The sequence below is a fragment of the Nothoprocta perdicaria genome, unplaced genomic scaffold, assembly GCF_003342845.1.
Source record: "Nothoprocta perdicaria isolate Ctin4 unplaced genomic scaffold, notPer1 scaffold_105, whole genome shotgun sequence".
Lineage (NCBI taxonomy): Eukaryota > Metazoa > Chordata > Aves > Tinamiformes > Tinamidae > Nothoprocta > Nothoprocta perdicaria.
The window spans coordinates 2,248,406-2,267,459 of NW_020454150.1; the positions used below are offsets into that span (position 1 = coordinate 2,248,406).

The 19,054-nt window shown below is 39.5% G+C and overlaps 1 protein-coding gene across 1 annotated transcript in view; it reads left to right on the forward strand.

Moving 5' to 3' along the window:
* Positions 1 to 299: 299 nt before the first annotated feature.
* The window catches only part of USP54 (ubiquitin specific peptidase 54), an 85,421-nt gene continuing 66,666 nt past the window's right edge, over positions 300 to 19,054 (forward strand). The window contains exons 1-2 of the mRNA XM_026044234.1: positions 300 to 336; positions 11,796 to 11,852. The gene's annotated coding sequence lies outside the window, so the exon portion shown is untranslated. The remainder of the gene's footprint in view (positions 337 to 11,795; positions 11,853 to 19,054) is intronic.

The following is a 19,054-nucleotide window of genomic DNA, read 5'->3' on the forward strand; positions in this document are numbered from 1 at the left end:
GGCGAGGAGCCGCCCGCGTCGCGGCAGCGCCGGCAGCCGGTGCGGGAGGGCAGCGAGCGGGGCGGCTCCGGGCTAACGGCGGCCTCGCGCCGGCCGTTGCCGTTGGGAATAAAACTCGTGGGGAAGTTTCGGCGGGAGGGCGCGGCTTGGCGCAGCGGCGTCTGTGCTAGTTGGGAGTAGGCGCGAAAGGAAAAGGGTTTCGTGTTTTGTTCTTCAAAGGGGAAAAAAAAAAGTGGAAGTTACTTTTACAGCGTGTGATTTTCCCTAAAATCTGTTCTTGTGTAGGAGGATTGTGGCATAGTGGGGATTACAGCCCTAAAAATTGGCCAAAACAAGGTACGCTTCCCGCTTCCAGAAACGTGCAGGTCTTTCTGGTGGGGTCCCGGCGGTGCGTGGGGCAGAAACTGAAATTTCCGAACAAATTCTGAGAGTTATGTGGAAAAACAAAAATACACGTGTGTTGCGGATTCACTGCCAGGTCTGCAATCCCTTGGGCTCTTTGAAGGGAAGAAGTTTGTCTGGAACGAGCCTCTCAGCCCGTGCTGCYGTTCAGGCTCCAAAGGATCTAAAACTTCACGAGATTCTTGTGCACCGAATAGCAGTTCGGGGGAACAATGGCACCTGCAGTAATAGCAAGACGGAGGGTTTAGTGTTTGTTGACACTTCCAAAAATTATTTGCCAAAAATGTGTGATGGAATTTGAAACAAATTGCTGAGTTGAAACAAATAATGACGGTTTCATTAGGATACTTCTTAACCTCTCTTCCACCTTCTAATCAAGAATTTATTTAATCAAGCAGGCWGCATGTCATTCATACTAAAATAGGCACCTCTCTACTTGCCTGTATAGTATCAATAAGGAAAGTGTTTGCAGCAGTGTTCTCAGAGAGTGGTGATGTACGCTTAGTTTGTCCCTTAAGGACAAATTTTCTTACCCGTATCTYTCAGCATTGAGAAGTTTTACTTTCTTCATGCTGCTGACAGCTGTAATGGCATTTTAGTTCATTTCTCTCAGTCAATGTGAATAAAATGTCAGCTCTTCTCTCCGTTGCGGGTTACTAGTCTATTTTGGGACTGTAGTCACGAGCTCATTAAAAAGGATAATGGGAATTTAAATCCTCCTCTATCCAGTCCTGATGATGTTATTACGCGTTAAAACTTCTTACGTGAATTTTCTTGGAGAGTACATAAAAGAGAAAGCATTTTGAAGCTTCAAAAATGTTCTTGTCTAGAGATGACAAAATAGTAAGAGAACTCATAGGTATCACTTTATTGTAGTTGCAGTAGATTCTCTCCACCGTAGTCMGAATTTAAGCTCCTTTGTGTTTGAGTGCTGTATCTATATGAAGAACAGTCACTGCTGTCATGCATAACTTGGAGTCTAACTATGCAAAAAGCAGCAGGCAAAACAAAAAGGCAAATGAAAGTATGGGGATAAGAGTAAATTRCAAATAMATATATAAAATATAAATAAATAGTCASAGCTCTCTTATGTGCYTACTTTATGATTCAGAAACAATAAGGTATAACTCTTGCAGGAAGCTTGCTTATTAGCACCTCTGGAACTCATTACTCTGATCTTGTTAGTGGAACTCATTGCTCTGATCTTGTTATCTTTTGCAGTTTTCTCCTCCAGCCTTATGAAAATTTGTATCCATCTGAATTCTCTGCATACTCTCCAGCTTCTAGCATATGTTCCACCCACACTTATTCAAACAGTTTATGTTGGTTTGCTCTCTGTTGAAATACTCCCATTCTTGCCTTTGTATAAAGTTCGCCTTTGAATTTCTTTCTTTTCTAAGCTGTGGTTGCCAATCCAAAGCTGCTGTTTATTCCCATCTTTGAAGGTCATTCCCTAGTGCAGATAAGCAGTGCTTGATGGCAGAGAGGAGAGTCAAGGAATCTTCGTTTCAGCTTTCTAGAAATTTTAGTAATCCTGCACAGCTTTTTCTCTGCTGTTCCTGCTACTGCAGGTCAAGTAACAGGTAGTTATTTCCTAAGCCTTAGCCTTCCTTTCTAGCCTTTCCCTTTTCCCAGGCCTGCATACTAGAAGGGACACGTTTTGACTGTTGTTTTATGTTCAGTCTGGGACGCTACTTCTTAAGTCATGTGCTGTATTATGTAGGTCTCTTATTGTGTGACCTGACACTCATTTTTAGCAGGCAGTTTGTTCCTTCCCCATCTTTTCTATGTGGTGGCACTTGAGGGATGGGGTTGTGCCCTGAGCAAGTGAAGAGGTTCAGGTGGCTCTTGCCAGCTGAGGGCYCGGGGTCGCAGGAGCAGTGCTTGGCTGAGCTAAGATGTTGCTAATCAACGTGCTAATGTGCTAGTTACAATGTGCTAATTGGATCTTAGAGCAGTGTGCTACGTGCCAGCCCAAACGTTGAGCTCCCTGTTTGGTTGGGAACTCAACCTGTCGTGGTTTCCCGCCTAAAGTTACAGCACAAGTTCTGTTTCTGGAGTTGTTGGAAAAGAAAGACTTTGGTATGTTACCAGCAACTTAGCAGAAAAGATAGAATTTGCAAGGAGCAGAGGAGGATCTGTTTTATGCTTATTTCTTCCACACGTGAAATTTGTGAGCTGAATATATTCTGTTTTAATCTTAAATGTCATAGGTAATATTTTGTAGTCACAGATTGCAAAATTTCTGCTAAATTTTGGTGTCTAGTGCTCTAATAGTGTGAAGCTGATCTTAAAGGTATTATATTAGAAGTTGGTATCTCACTTCTGCAGCAGTTCCCACCTGGTAAGATGGAGAGCTGTGATGCCTGCTGACAGCTCCATGTGATTTTTTTGCCAAACTGTTAAAAGGCAGTGCAACTATGGTGGGCCACGCAAAGGGCTTAAAGTCATTTTTATTCAAATTATGAAGGAATGTTGAAAATTATGTGATACTGTGGATAAATCCTTTAATTTTCTGTCTAGCATAGACATAAAGGAGTACTCTAAAATCATGATTTCTTTAGTGTCGTTTGTGGTGTCTTGTAAATAAACAGCTTCTAAATTGAACTTGTCTGCAGGAAATAGTTTTAAGTTTTGCTGCTGCAGATATTATGCAAACATTTTTTTTTGGTATACAGATACCAAAATAGAAGATAAACTTGATGTTCCTCTTAGAGAGGACTGTGAGCATTTTCTCCAAAACTTTTGGCTTCATGAAATGCATCTTTGAACAAATTATTCAGGAAAATAATGTTTGCAACACTGCAAAATTTCAGTTTCAGAACTTCAGTATTATTGTATTTTCTTCCTTGCCTTCTTTACTAAACATAAAATCTCAAAACACTTGTTACTGATAAAGAGATAATTACTGAGAATCCGGGGTTGAAAATCAACTCTATACATGCAATAATGCGCCTGGCCTGTGCTAGTGGTATGATTTTTGCCATTGCTCTTGTTTCCTCATCTGTAGCCATTGCCTGGAGAAAAGGAGATTAGCTCTGTTTCTGTTCAATTTCTAGTTATTTTGTTGGGCTGGAACTATTTGCAGGAATGCAAATGATGATGGTGAATCTTGTGTTTGATGGGCACTGGACTGAGCCTGACAAATCAATTTACACGGGCTGGAGCTGTCAGACAGTAATAGGTTCCCTTGCCTTCATTACTAACCAGCCTCAATTTGAACCAATGACCTAGAGGTGAAAAGCTCAGTACTCCATTACCAATCCTCTGATCTATCCATATGTTCTTTTGCTTAAAATCCCTGTAGTCCTCTTAAGCAGAACATGCAGTAAATATTGAGCATCATTTGCACTTGTAAATAGTAGAGCGCTGTCCATTCCAATTGTCTGCCGTGCATGTGAGGACACTGAAGTTAAATATAGCAACAATTTCTTACAGTCTCTGGCTTTTCATGGGAACCCTCATAGAAAGCCAACCATATGGCAAAATCCAGCATTATCTTAAGACTATTAACTAAGAACCTATTGCTGCCGTTAACTAGAAAATGAATCCATAGCACTAAGTAGCATCCTGGGAGTTATTAATAGCCTGAGGATGCTGCTAAGAAAATAAAGTTAAATGAAATATGTTTAGTAGTCATCCCATCGACGTTTTTGYGCATTCGTATTTACCTGTGGAGGCGTTTCAGAGTATATTACCCTTATGGCATGTCTACCTAATGTGCTCTTTACTGAATGTCTTTGTTCTGCTCAATGTTGTAAAAGCAGATAATAGTTTATTTTCCATAGATTCAAAAAAAAAAAAAAAAACCTAAACAAAATATTTGGAGTAGCCAGATAGCAGAGAATCATCCATTTTTCTATTCTTTCCGACGTGAAATGTTTCTAGGCAACCTGCATAACAGGAGGAGGTCAAGAAATGTAAATAYTTCTCTGTGTTATTCTCTGGTTGTAAGGCTATTAAAACAAGTTACTATCTGCAGATCATAATTGCTGTGTGCTGCAGAAATAACACTTGCATTCCTATGTATTTGGATTTTCCTTTTTATCTCCTTATCTCTTTTCCTACAGTCCATAACTCCATTCTTCTCTGCAGCAAGAGAGAGCGTTGGGGCTAATCTGTCCTGATTGATATACTGCCAGATGGAACGTATAAAGGGTGATTTTTGCCTACTTCCCCATCACTAAACATGCAAATTTGCTCTTCTTCCTCTACTTGTCCATCAGTTTTTGTGTAACCAATAGGAACATAATTATTTTTGACATCTCCACTTTTGTGTACCAATAGACTCAAAAAAWTTTGTAAGGAAACCAATTTTTGTCATGTGTTTCTGTAGGCAATAATAAAGATAATTTGCTGCCTAGTTTACTAGTGAAATGAGGCTTATATGATCATGTTGTCTCTTATAATGTTTTGGTTGCATGCCACCTAGGGCATTCTCTCTCTCAAATCCTTTTTCTTTCTTTGTTTTTCTTTGTGCATAACACTTCTGTTCCATGGATTGTGATCAATATCTGTTTTGTCATTTTTCCTGCCCCTCTTATTGTGCTGCATGTGTTTTCCTGGGCTTCTCTTACTAAAGCAAAAAGTCTGAGTCTTTGCTCTTTGAAGAATTGAATGCATCAGTTTTTTAAAACAATTTAAAACATTTTTTTTAAATTGTGAGTGATTCCTCCTTCTGAACATGGTTCCAAGTCTGAAATGATACCATTTCATGGTTTTTATTGTGTAATCGATGTAAGTGTGTAAGCCTTGCCTGTTATACCTCTTATATGTGAGTTTATTTTGGTCTGTTCAGTGTTGCTGCTGTTTAAATTAGCAGCAGTCAGCCTCTCTGCTGTTGTGTGAAGCTGTGCTTGGCAAAGCTCTGGCAGGTTGATGTGAGTAATAYGGGTGGCAGAGGGCAGAAGAACCTGCTTGTCGGTGAAGTGAGTTGTACGATATTTTGAATTGTGACCTTTAATATTTTTAAATATGGTATTCACTTGTGGAGAATTTCCCTAAGAATAGCTCAAAGAGCACACCATGAAAATTAAGCAAAAGTGGGTATATATAAGATGACTTGTGAATGATGAAGGTAAGGATGGAGATAGAAGATTTGGAAAAGAATTGCAGATTGACCTTGGTGAGTTTGTGTTGGCTGGAGCAGTGTGACAAGACATGAATCCCAGTGAACTTCCGCTTAAATACTTCGCAGTAGGCCCTAGCTTTTTATATTCTGCCATAACAGATTCAGTGCGTAGATTTGGTTAAACTTGTTCTGTTCCCAGATTTGAAGGCTAAAAGCCTTACTTTGAGAATTATTTTCGCCTGTCGTCTTTAAACCATCTGAGTTTTCTTAGCTGTAAAGCTCAACTGCTTTCTAATCCCTTTTAAATTGGAACAGTAAATGTGGGTTTGTTGTAAACATCTATTTTTAAAGTGTAGTCAAGCCTATGAAACTGGCACATGTGTTTTTTTTATGAGCATATATATATATTGCAAATAAGCATTAYGTATTTGCTGGTGTAAAAGTAAATAGTGGAATCAGCAGGAACAGGTAGGATAATCTGTAGTAGATGCAAAAGAATCACAATTTGTGTAGAATTGTTTTCTATGGTACCGTTTGGGTTTTAGAAGACTTTTGAGATGAGAAGCATTAAAGCTTAATGTACGCTTAACAGGAAGCTCCCTCAAATTGGTATCACTGTTTACATTGGGGAGTCAATGAGGGGCAGAGGGAAACAGCTCGTGGGTGAGAAACCTTCAGGGAAGCAAGGGGAACCTGGCCTCAGTTTGTATCTGTGCTCYAGCCTTGCGTTGGCTTTCTGCACTCATCAGCAAAGACCTCCCAGCCTCTTAATTTCTAATAGTTTTGTAAAATAAAGGTCTGTACTTTTTTTTTTTCCTTCTCTTGAAATTTGATAGGTGATTTATTATACTTTCTCTTTTGAAAATAATGAATGGACTAAAAATAGGCAAGAGTGATTCAGACTTGTGGGAGAGAGCTTGAAGAGGAGGATTCTTCCGTGAGCATTTTCATAAAATGTTAAAATTAATGTATTCTAGGAAGTGGTTTGCAAGTAAAGTATGTCACAAAGCATAGGAGAGCAAATGACTTTCTGATCTTCCTGCTGGTGTATCCAGTAGAATGAATTTATAAAGGAATCAATAAACAACAGCTAATGTATCTCTTAGCACTTTGGAACACAAGCTGTTACTATGACATGGAAACAGGTTAGTGCCCTCAGTTGAAATACATGTTATCCAAGAAAATAGGTCAGAGGAGGGGGGGGGGGAACGGGTAAAAATACAAGAAAATTGTTGATTATGTACTGTAACTGCTCCTAGAACTTTTTATTTTATTATTAATATACTGTACCTGARGAATGCTAATAAAAACAAAGAAAAAAATCACAGAACATGACTGCTAAAATGCAGCACTCCCTGCAAAGTCCACTGCRGACATCATTATGTCCAGCTAATCTATTCAGCACTTACATAATCTTGTAATAGATAATATCTGGACAGTATATATGAATATTCTTGAAATATGTAAAAAAATGAATTGTCAGGAAAAGCTTTAGGTCTCTTGGCTTTGACTTCTTTATACATTTGAAATACAGAGATTTTGTTTGAAAGAGACCTACAAGAGAATGTTGCAATGTGAGCTTGGCAGAACTGCAGGGTGTGCAATAGTTTTCATTAAAATACCGCTTTAGTTGCTCCCAATTTGTTTAAATTCTTTAGAATAAACATTCCCAGATGAACTTTCAGACAAGCTTCCTAAATAATAATAATGTTTTAATTTACTGTTTTAGGGCAGAATGGTTAAGAGGAGAATACTGTGGAGGCTGCCTGTTTGTCTGGTATGAGAGCTGCAGGGCAATTTCAAATCTTGCTGTATTCAAATCTTGCTCCAGTAGGACCTGGCTGTGCTCACAGGCAAAAGATGRCAGAGAGACTTCCCGTGTTAAAGGCAGAGCGAAGGCTTCGTGTTGTAATCGCTTCTGCCTCGAAACATCCCCGGCTCTGCACTGCTAGAGAAATGAGCAGCACTGGTGAGACCTCCTCATTCCGAGGAGATTCCTGCAGAGGGATATGTGAGGCTTTGGTGAGAGGTGGAAAATGCACCATGCCCAACTGTCTTCCTCAGTTCTGCTTTGAAAAGTGTTAACTTAAGTATCACTAAATTGCAACACCTTTTTCTTTTCCTCTGATAATTAGTACATGTATAGTTTGTATAAGAATTAGGATTGATATTGATTCATCAATAAACTTTAAGATTTTTTAACATAATCTAAATTTATATAAAAAGAGGAATATATATATAAAGAGGAATCTAAAGTCTAAAAAACAACTTTGTGCCATTTTCCTCATGTCTCTGCCCGTCCACTTTATTTTCATAGTAGCAGTAAAAAAGTGTGCAGTAATCTTGCAAGTGCCATTTGTGGACTTCCCTTCCTCTTATTCTAACTTGTCTGGAACTAATTTGAGTAATGGCATGAATGCTAAATGGAGGAGTGCATACTTCTATGCAAAGATGTGAATAAATCATATTAAATTATAAATTACATAGTAATTGCTTGCTTTGAAGAATACCTCTGTGGAAACTTAGCATGGATCAAGCTATTTTCCTTAGAAGGCAACTAACTTATGAGATGATAGGTTCTAACTTCTAAAGAAATTGTTAATTTAATAAATTGTTTACTTAGGTAAACAGACATTAATCTTGCATAAGAAAGAGAGGTTTCTGACACACATTAAAGATGTTTTCCAGAGAAAAATCTTGCTGTTGGCAAGATTTAGCTTAAATATAATGCACCCAAGAAGAAATAAAGCAAGAGAAGCAGTGTGCTCTTCCTCCTAGTGAAAATCAATCAACAGATCAAGCCTACCTTAGGAGTTTAGCATGGCTAAACAGGAGGTAGCCAAGGCACTGTATAGATGTGCCTGCTGCTGGGTATATTGCTCCCACTAAACACTTCCCCCCCACCCCTTTCTCCTTCTGATATAAAGACAGATGGAAGTAATTTTCACTTGATTACAACCAGTTTTTAAGGAGACTTAACTATGTAAGTATTTTCAAGGATGCAGCACTTGTACTTTCTTTTTATTTTTGTACAAGAAAATAGGATGTGTTTACAATTGAAAAACAAAAAAAGTAAAATGATGGAGAATTAGTATTAGCTGCATAACAGGATATTTCCTGTTGGTAGATGAGAAAATGAAATTGCTTGGAAGTGATGATGAGATTTCRATCTTTCTAAGACTGAGGATGGCCAGTTCTAGGCTCCTGTTATCAGGCAGTGCAAAACTCTCGATAATCTTGAGAAGAATGCTAAACTCTCAGAAAGGCTGGGTTTTACCTAGCCCAGGACTAGATAAAGGCTCCTGGTTGCAAAGACTAGTTCTGTGCTTAAGCTTTGTCTTCCGAGCAGCTTATCTCTTCAGAAAGGAAGCGGTAGGAGCACCGTGTACTCCCTGAAGGAAGTGTGTCTGCACTGACTAATACATAGAACTGTCTATTTTTCTTTAATGGAATATTCCTCTCTCCCTCCACTTTTGGAAAACTGTTCTTTGTACTGTGCAGGTTAGTGATTTTTTTTTTACTGATCTCGTAAAAATGTAATGGATGCTAATGGAGCCTTACAAATAAAAATGTTGACAAGGCAAATATTTTATCCTGAGAATTCTGGGTGTTGGAACATGTGCACTTGTAACTTTCTGAAAGGATAATGTCTTCCTGGAAAAAAAAAAAAATGGTCAAATAGATGTCTGCTTGAGTTTTTTTCTCATATCTAGGCTTTCCAAGACAATTAACACACCTGCAAAGTTTAATTACTTAATAGTTCCTTTCAGTGTTCAGCACTTTTTGCATACTGTAATTACTCAGATCATTTGACAAGAGCAAAACATAACCTTTTGCTGTAGTGCTATTCATTAAATGCACTTTAGATTTCTCTATGTGGGAGGAAAAAAAATAAATCCCCTGAACCAACAAAAGTTATCTCTCTGTTTACCTGTCTTCTACATGCTCCTTAGCAATTCAGTGCCAGATCCTGTGGCTGTCTGTAGGCTTATTTGGACTTAATGTCACAACTTGTTTATATTCTCGCCCTGTCGGTAGATTGATGACTTTGGAATTGAGGTTTTGAAAATTGGAAGTTGGAATAAGCAACCTATTCCACTGCCAAAAACCCACTTGACATTTTATAAAGAAGTGTATCTTCCTGGAGGAAATACCAGGATCTTTGTGTAGTTTCAGGATGGAATTGCTTTGGAAATTCTTTGTATTTGTTAATCAGAGAAAAATTTTCTCTGTTGCTGTAGGTTTCTGTCAGTGAATGCTGATGTTGTAGAAGTTATTTGAAATTTCGATAATGTAGAGCAGCACTTGGTTCCCTGCTGTTTAATGGTAATGGTTCTCTTGCTTGCACGAGTACAGGAGCTTCTGTTACAGTCCCAAGTTTCTCTCTGGAGTGAATTTCTGTGGCTTAGATGGTTGGTACCTCCTTAGGTAGCAATCCAAGATTGGAAATATAGACACTTGTACAGATGAAATCAGCCCTGTTCTCATAAGCTGTTCATAATTCAGACTTAGAGCTGATATTTCCACTGAATAAGGAGAGAGGAAAGCATCTCAGTGCCTGGGCCCCTTCTGACCTGCAGGCGCAGCCCTGACAGGCCGTGGTCCTCAGGCCCCTGGGTCTTGCTTGTCACATGAACGTGTATTTACTCCTTATGTTTTGTTCAAAAATGTAGCTCTTATTGGAGAAGACAGGCATGGGGAATTGTCAGCCAGTTAGCGTGTATTTTCAAAGTAGCATAAACTTGCAAGAGGTACTACAACAAGAAAGCAATAATACCTATTATGTAAGTAATTGGGAGGCGAGTTACTGTTCTTGCATAATTAATCCRTTATGTAAAATCTGCCTCGTTTGTAAAGTACTAAGAGGTAGGTAGTTTACTCGACCCTTGTAGATTTTTTGAAGTAGGAGGGAGAAAATTGTAGAGAAAAGAGTAATCAGGAGGGGAGCAGTCGACTTGGGCTTCTCCTCCCATTTGCTGGTTTTACATGTCTGATTCTTTGAACTTCCACCACTCTTTCTCTCTTTTTTTTTTTACCATTGCTCCTACCCCAGAGTAAATTGCTTTTTCAGTTTTTGTAGTTCTCTCTTCTTTGTCCTCACTTTTATGCAGATGTTGTAGGGTAGCTACTTTTCTGAGCTTGCATATTTGAACTTAGTATCATATGCACTTTACTGTCTTTTTTTTTTTCTTTTTTTTTTTTTTTTGTGCTTATGGAAGATGGGTTTTGGTGAGAGAGTTCATTGTCTAAATTCTCCTGTCTTCGGCCTGGCTCTAGACTACTAGATTAATTCTTGCTGTGTCTTACTAAGCAGGGGTAGCAAATATCTCTGCTTGCCAAAGCAGTATGCTGGCAAAAATTTTGTTTATTCAGCACTGTATAAGCACATTTTTAATTTGAGCTGGGTCTAATTTTTTTTTAATGTAATTAATTTAACTTTTGCAGTTTCAAAATAGCCCAATTTTAGGCTGGAGAAGTGTTGACCTGGCAAAGGGAGAGTAAATAAAGAGGAGAGCATGTTGCATGCTCTGCTTGGTGGTGAAGGCAGGTCCATGCTTAAGAAGTAAACTCACTTTGTAGTGTCGTTGGGTTTAGCTCATCCTGTCAAACAGTGACTGTGGGCGGGATGACGTTCTGGAAGAGATGACAGGGCTTAAAATCACAGAGAAGCGAGAACTGGGCCGCTACGGCAGTAGGGCCTCCTTAGAGCCGCGGCCTCCAACGCAGCCTGTCCTGGGTAGCGGGCGGGCTCTGCTCCACGCTGGTGGCAACAGCTAGATCTTACGTTGCCTTTTCACAGAAATTGCCCTGAAATATATTAGTTTTCCGGGGAGGGGAAGAGGGGAGAAGTGCATGGAGGATATTCAAAGTACCGTAGCTATACTGCATTACAGTATGTTGTTATGAGTTAGCAGGTGATCTTGCTCATCTTGCCTGTGTGCTTATCCATACGCAAATGGTAGAAATTAAATYGAATGCAGTGGATGAGCTGTGTAATTCAGTCTTTCTCCGAACAGAGATTAATCAGCAATTTCTTGTTGTGGGTTCTAACCATACAGAAAGTGATATTGAACCTGGGGCTAAAAYTAAGTGTAAACAAGCCTTGTGAATACAGCTGGTTCCTGGCTGCAGTAGCCATTCAAATTCGGTTAGACGGTGATTAATGTAAATGTTAAGCATTTGAATGGAATTCCAGAGTGTCTGTGAGGATAGCACAGAAATTAATCATGGAGCAGATACTGAACTAGATATAAAAGCTCTAAATTTTCTCTAAGGATGTTGTTAGGATCCTGTATCAATGTCTTCTTTTTTAAATCCACAGAAGTAGCTGTGACACATGAAGCAGCTGTGCAAATCATGTCTACAGACTTCCTGCAAGGTATGTCGGTTACCAAGTTTATTTTCCTGACCGCATTAAGTTCTCAATTGAAATGATCAAGTTGTAAGGGCTGTAGTAATTAAATGGCAAGCACATATGTATCTTTATTTTTCTTTAAGAAATGAACAGTTGCAATGTAAATTCTTTTTTTCTGCTTATTTATATACCTAAATCACCAGTAGTTTAGACTAGCATGTCTTTTTAGTGTAATTGGAGAGCACATGCATTAGTCAGTTAATGCAGGTCAGCTGGTAATCACTATGTGAAGTCATGACAAATTAGTGATTTAGTATTTTTCCTCTSTGATGGACAAAGCAGAATGTAGGTGGAATGGTATTTTTTCTTTAAAAGCTTTAGTATTTATAGTATTCGGTACATATGGTCAGGAAATCCCAAAATAGTCTGTGCTGTTTTTCCATCTTTCCTTACACAGGTCATATTTTGATTTTTTTTAATTCCCTTTTGATGTTAAATTTTGTTAGATTTTCGTCTCATATGTATAATATGTAGGCAAAACTATACAATGTGTCAGATAATTCTCAAAGACTGTCCAAAATTTAGTTGTTAGAATGTTTGTGTTCTAAATATCCTTGTGTGTTTATTGKGCTAGGCTGTTTTGGTGTTTAATTTACAACTACCTAACTTTCTCTTACTATATTGGTCTTTGTTATTGCAAAGAAAGATYTTCAATACAGGGAAGAGCTAGAAGGCCATGGGTATGCTTAGTGAACATAGAAGTTCTCTATTTTGTGTAATCATTGTGTCTGTGAATGCCTGTGAAAAGGAAATTGAATGTATGGTTAATACCCTACAATACACTTAAGAATACTTAAGCTTCTACTCAGTTATCTGGCAAAAATCATCCTGGCTACACTGGAGCTGCTGATCTCTATTTTTTTTTTTCTGCTCTTTATTGCTGTTTTTAAATAATGATATCAAGCCTTTAAATCTTAAGCTGCCACTTCCACAAACACATGTACTRTAATAAGACTCCATTATTATGTGGTTTCATTCTGGGCAATGACAACAAGTGACTAACATTGGTGAGGTGGTGGTGTAACTATGTAGGAATGYACAGAAAGCTCTCGTTTTGTGCACTGGGCTGTCAGAATAAATACATCCCTAGAGCTGTAGTATCTGCAATACCACCAGTGCCAGGTTTTATCTAGCTGTTATTCTGCAGTTTCTTATGCACCTTATGTATATATACTTGTAGGCAGAGTACTCGRCCAGTCTAGCTATAACTTGGTGTGTTCAGAGACACATTTAATAATTAACATGAAACTACGCTAGTGTGCTGCAGAAGGTGCACCAGTTGGTCTAGTAGGATGGCAGGTCTGGATTACAAAGTCCTGGTTCTGTCAGTTCTACTGGCCTCTTGCAGAACTGCTGTGTTGCATTTGAACTAGAAATTACCACCCAGTTTAGAAATACCTGTTTCTTGTTAAATCCTGATGCTAAGTTATTTCTTAGGCTGTATCTGACGAAATTCATACTTTTAACAGTTAAAAAAAAAAAGTGACTATAGCTATTTCAGTACCACTAGCAATTACTTGGGGTACTGGAAGACTGGAAAAGGAAAACAACTGGTAGGAGGGAAGGAGCCAGGGAATAATAGGCCAGTCCTTTCATCTTCACTGTTTTTAACGAGTTCTTGCACAAAGTATGAGACTCTGTGAGAAAACAAGAGAGTGACTCACAACAGCCCTGAGTTTAGAAAGAATAAATTGTCATGCTAGTTTAATTTTCATCTGTAACATGATAATAAAGCCTATGAAATGACAAGAAAACTGTGAGTATTAACATGTTAGTGATGTCTGATGCTGTTTTGTGTGATATTCTTATAAACATTTGAAGAAACATGTCCTAAAAGAAACTGTTGTGGAGTAGGTGCAAAACTTGATGACTGTGACTGGTTGTTAACGATTAGCTGTCAGAATGAAATGGATGTATTGAATGCCCACGGTCTGTTGAGTCTATACTAGTTCTGGTTCACTTAAATGTTTTCATTAATGACCTTGATGTTAGAGCAGGGATTGTGCTTGCAAAACTGTCAGATTACAAATGCCTCCAAAACTTGGAGGGACGGCAGGTGTATTGCAAGTCAAGTTTGAGAGCCCCAAATTATTTTAAAAAAAAAGTGCGGGGGAGGAATATTGGAAAATAAATATGAACTTCATTAATTTCTACCTAAGTATAGAATTTAAATATACAAATAAGGTAAGAAGAAGCAAGTATTTAGATGACAATACTGCAGAAATCCTGCTATTGTAGAACGGCAAGCATAGGATAACAATATGAACGTGAACATTTTTATAAAAATATAAAATAAGTACTATAAATTGTGTGTACATCAAGTATGTATATTATGAATGATATAAGTAAATATATAATATAGTATAGTATAGATTTATGTATGTAATGATAATATGCACACATTTGTGTGCGTATATATATATTTATATTAAAATATATAGAAAAACACATCTACAGGTAAGTAGCTGAAATGTTTCATCCTATCTGAGCATACACTTGCAGAAAATTTAAGGATGAAGGTCACAGGAAGCATAATCAAATGATTTAAGGTCTAGATACCAGGACCTCAGAGGAAAGCCTAGAGGAACTGGAATGGAGGGGAAGAATGCAAGTCACTAAAGGAGAGGACTCGAAGGCATAAGATTTTTTTCTACCCTCTGTAGCCTATTCCAAGAAGGTAAGAAGTTATCGAATGCAAATCCGCGATAGGTAGGACAAGACAAGTGGACTTAAATTGTGGCAAAAAATGTTGATTGCAGAGCAAAAGGATTTGTTTCTGAAAAAAAAAAAAAAAGTTGAGTGTTTCTTCTCCTAAGGATTTTTTCATTTAACTTTATTTGAATAATAACTATTTTAAAACTAATGAACAATTTATAAAGGTATGAAATCCTTGAATATTTTTCATGTTACTGGTAAAAAAAAGCAGCAATTTGGATGCCAGAGAATCTATTCTAAGACATTATCCACTGACTAGTGGTAATGATGGAGACAGGCCCCATATTGCCAGTCCTTCCACTCTGTATTAGTCTTCTAACTGAGTAGCCTTTATTATGGTTTTGTTGCTTCCTCACCACATAAGCACTAGGTGCATCATACAGGATTTTCGGCTCTGTTCCTAGTTTATGCCCTTGACACGCCTTAATAGTCAGTTTTATTTCTTTCTCATTTTCATAATAACTTCAATTGTCAGCCCAGTTCTTTGGGGGCTCAACATATTATTGTTGTAAGAAAACAAGGAGTGTACTGTAACTAATTGTTTTGTTTATAAAATCTTTCCCAATTTCCACTGTGTGTTTCTCCACTGAGAAATGAGTGATTGTTCACTTACCTGAGGCTGTAACATGTGTTGGTAGCACATTTCAAGTCTGTATTTGCATTATTACACCCTAGAATACCCTGCTTTAATCATCACACTTGGAAGTTACCTTGGTTAGCAATTTTAGTTTCCATTTTTCTCAAAGAGACCTAAGTGATTGCATGAGTTGAAGCCAGCAGCCTGTGTACGGCGCAGCATGCGAAACTCGAATTGTGTGCCTGAGAGTGGAATTCGTGACGGCCTCGGGCACTTCTTAATGGAGCTTTTTGCTTAAATAAATATGTAGAAAATTCCATCATGTTGGGGTTCTTTCTTCCTAATAACTTAGGCTGTGCTGCTTGCAGTTTGCATGTTTGGCAGGGGTTTCTGCATTGCTCCATTGCCATTTTTAAAGGTTTCTGTGAGGGAGCTTGGGAGTTCTGACAGCTGGGCACGAGGGAGTGAGCAGCCTTTAAACACAAGGCAGGAGATCTGATGTGGAAGCTTTAGGGACCCTGCGTCCTGCAGGGAAACATCCCGGAGCTTTCTTGCAAGTCAGGGAGAAGGCTCGGGGTGATGTGAAAGATGTCTTTGTTAATGGCTTTGATCTAAGGGGATGATCTGAACTCCTGTTTTAATTCGGCTAGATCATTGGCTGATTGTATCCTGCATCTAACACGGAATTCTGGTTAAATCCTGTAAATTCTAATTTTTTTCATCATGACATAACTTTTCTAGTTGTATGGTTTTGTTCATACTACCCGCAAAAAAAAAAAAAAGTCATTCTGTGATTGATTATTTAAATGCTATTCATTAGCTCTCAAGGTTTCGGATAGATGCATAGGGAAGAACTCACAAGTTTATGCGTGTTCAGATTTGAATCATTCCTAATGGCATTCTTTTAACCTGAGAGCCAGAAAATCTTATTTTTAGTTTGAAGACTCAGAGCTATGTTTATGAATTCAGGAAATAGGGAAGATATTTGAAATACATGGGACCCTTACTTAATGGCAGGCAAAAGAGTGCTGTTTATTGCTGCTGAACATCCACTGACAAAACGATCTAAGAAAAACATGCCCAAAAATGCCTCTCAGAGGATGCCAACAGTACGTGCCACTGGTCTTGCAAGGATGAAACGACTATGTAGGAGGAATGTATAGTAAGGACTCGCCATGGTACAGACATCGCAAGAGGTTGCAATCTCTCATCAACCAGTTCTAAGCCATAAYGATGCTTCTGGGTATGTGAGGGGTTTGAAAACAGAGAATGAAGAAAACAGAGTTTGGTGCAATTCGAAGGACTGGGTTCCGAGCGGTCGGGGTTTGGGAGGGCGGCGAAGCTGCCCRGCTTGTGCGGGTGGCTGGCAGGAGGGCGATGGGGCCGCCTTACCCCGCGCTCCCGGTCAGCGGCTGCAGCCGCGCTTGCTCCGGCCGTAGCCTTTCCAGTGCTGGAAAACTGTGCCAGGGATGGTTGTCGCCGAGCTATGCAGGATGTGCCTTAAATATTGCCGTGTGGCCCTGCCAGTCTGGGCAGCGGGCAGGAGCTGGAGAAAGGATTTGAAGGAGCTGTGAAGGGGTATGGAGTGGGAAAACTGTGTTCCTCATATACCCCTCTCTCAAATGTGCTACCTAAAGSTGAGTTTCTATGTGTGTGCGAGGTCTGATGGATCAGTGGGGTATTAGAGGGGCTAACGTTGGTCAGAAAACACAATAATGTAGAATATTGGCTTATTGGAGGGGGACAAAAAAAAAGCCCAAAACAAAAAAAAGCCTTGTCCAGTACTTGGAATCCCCACCAACGGCAAAGTCCACGAAAGTACAGGTTCATAATTTATTTGGGGAACCCAGCTTGTAAGTACAAGCAGCTGTAAGCTGGAGACAAGAAAGAAAAAGATTTGAGTGTTACATGGAACATATACAGAAAACCCTTTGAAAACCATTTTTTTTTCCATTACCATAAAGATTTAAGGGAGACAGATATAATTGTTTCACGTTGCATCTTACCTGTTGCTACTGGAAGAAAAGAATGGATTTAGGAGCGATAAGTAGATCCAAAAATTCATGGCTTTTTTTTTTCCTAAATCAAGTAGAATATGGTAGCCATTTTATTTTTCACAGAGTTAAAATTCTACTTTGCTTACGTGCTTTTGCAAATCCACTCTGTAAGCACAGACCATCTGCTTTATTGTCTCTGGTGTGCCATGTTGCGCTTTCTGGGTTTGACCTAATAAAAAGAAGATAATTATTAACTTTCTCTTGAACAAAAAAACACAAAAACAACAAAAAGTCTTTTTTTTTTTTTTTTTTAAATTATCCTGTAAAGAAAGGCTACTTCTAGCTTCTCGCAGAGGAATGCTGCATTGCACTGTTGAGTGCCCTCCTTGAGCACCCCCAAGTGCTGATGTGGTTCWTTATTACAAGATCTTTGATGTTTGAAACTATTTTATATCTGATGTGAAAAACAAAGGAAGACTAACAGAAATCAGCTGCAATCCTCTGTAAATTTTATAACTCTTCTAATGCTCTAGTCTGTTTTGTTTTCTTTAGCACAGACCACCTTGCAAAGCTGCATGAAGCTGTTACTGTTCAGCTGAATTTCCATGTGAGTTTTCTCAATGTGCATAAACGCAGACTCTGAGACAAATACACCCACTTTCATAGTYACTGTAAAGTGGAGCTTGAACTGACTTCTTAAACCAAAATTAAATGGTATTTGTCTCCTGTTAGAAACATAGCAGCTAGTGCTCTCAAAAAAGCGCCCAATTTACTTAGGCTACTAAACAGTGCCTGATTTATTTTAGGTTCCTGACTTTTTTTGTGAGGGGAAAAAATCCAGTCATCTTTGCATAAAATTAGAATAGAGTCTAGACCTGATGTTGTTGCCTTTTCAGTGTACCAAACAGAACTGAATTTTTAGTYCTATATTTTCTATTGTATATAATATTCTATATTTTTAATTATTGTGACCTGATATTTCCCCTATTGCTGGGTATCTGTGTTGCATTATAACTTACCTGGATGTTTTGGTTCAATTTAGCAGGTGGTTCTGGGCGTCCCAGCGGGAGGGCGGCAGAGCAGCCCACCCTTTTGACAGGCTGCCACCTTTTTACAAAACTATTGTAGTGTGTTGCTGTATGATTTCTGTACGTTTGTAATGTATTGTAGATATAATGTGATAAGGCATTCGGCCTTTTCTGAAAGGTAGCCCTGATTTAGCTTACAGTAAGGTGTGTTAACCTGGCTTAAGCCAGGGAAGAGTCTAAACATGAGAATTGCGTGAGACATGATGTCACACCAAAAAGAATGATCTTTTTAGGGGAAAATGTGTGTTACCTGTGACTGGGGTAATTTAGGAAATGAGCTCTCTTTGGGGGTATCTTCCACCCTGCTGAACCTTGGTGATGTCCTCCAGTGAGGAAGTGGAGCAGAGCGGGACAAGGCGATTTGCTCCAAGCTGGCCGGAGGCTGCAAGGGTGCCGTGGTTAAGCCTGGACTGTCCAGCCTGGACCCGGGCATTTGTGTTAAAGTAGTGCAGGGAACAGGGAGGTGCTCGGCGGGCTGCGCCTGCGATTAAGGAAAGCTGCTGCGCTTTCGTGGGCGGGCGTGTTGTTCTGCAAAGTGTTTTCCCCTGGTTGGGTGTCAAGGAGGACGGTGCAGGGCAGGAGCCGGCCGACCGGCGGGGAGCGCAGCGCCTGCCCCGTGTCCCTCGGCTGGGAATGGAGCCCTGCGGCGCTGGAGGGCGACGCCTCCTCYCCGGCAGCGCCCCGGCTCCGCTGCGGGCCCCGGGAGCGCGCCCCGCTCACAGACCCGGACCCGCCGCCGCGGGGCGCGCGCTGCGGGGGCCCGCGCAGGGGCACCGCGGGGCGCGGCCC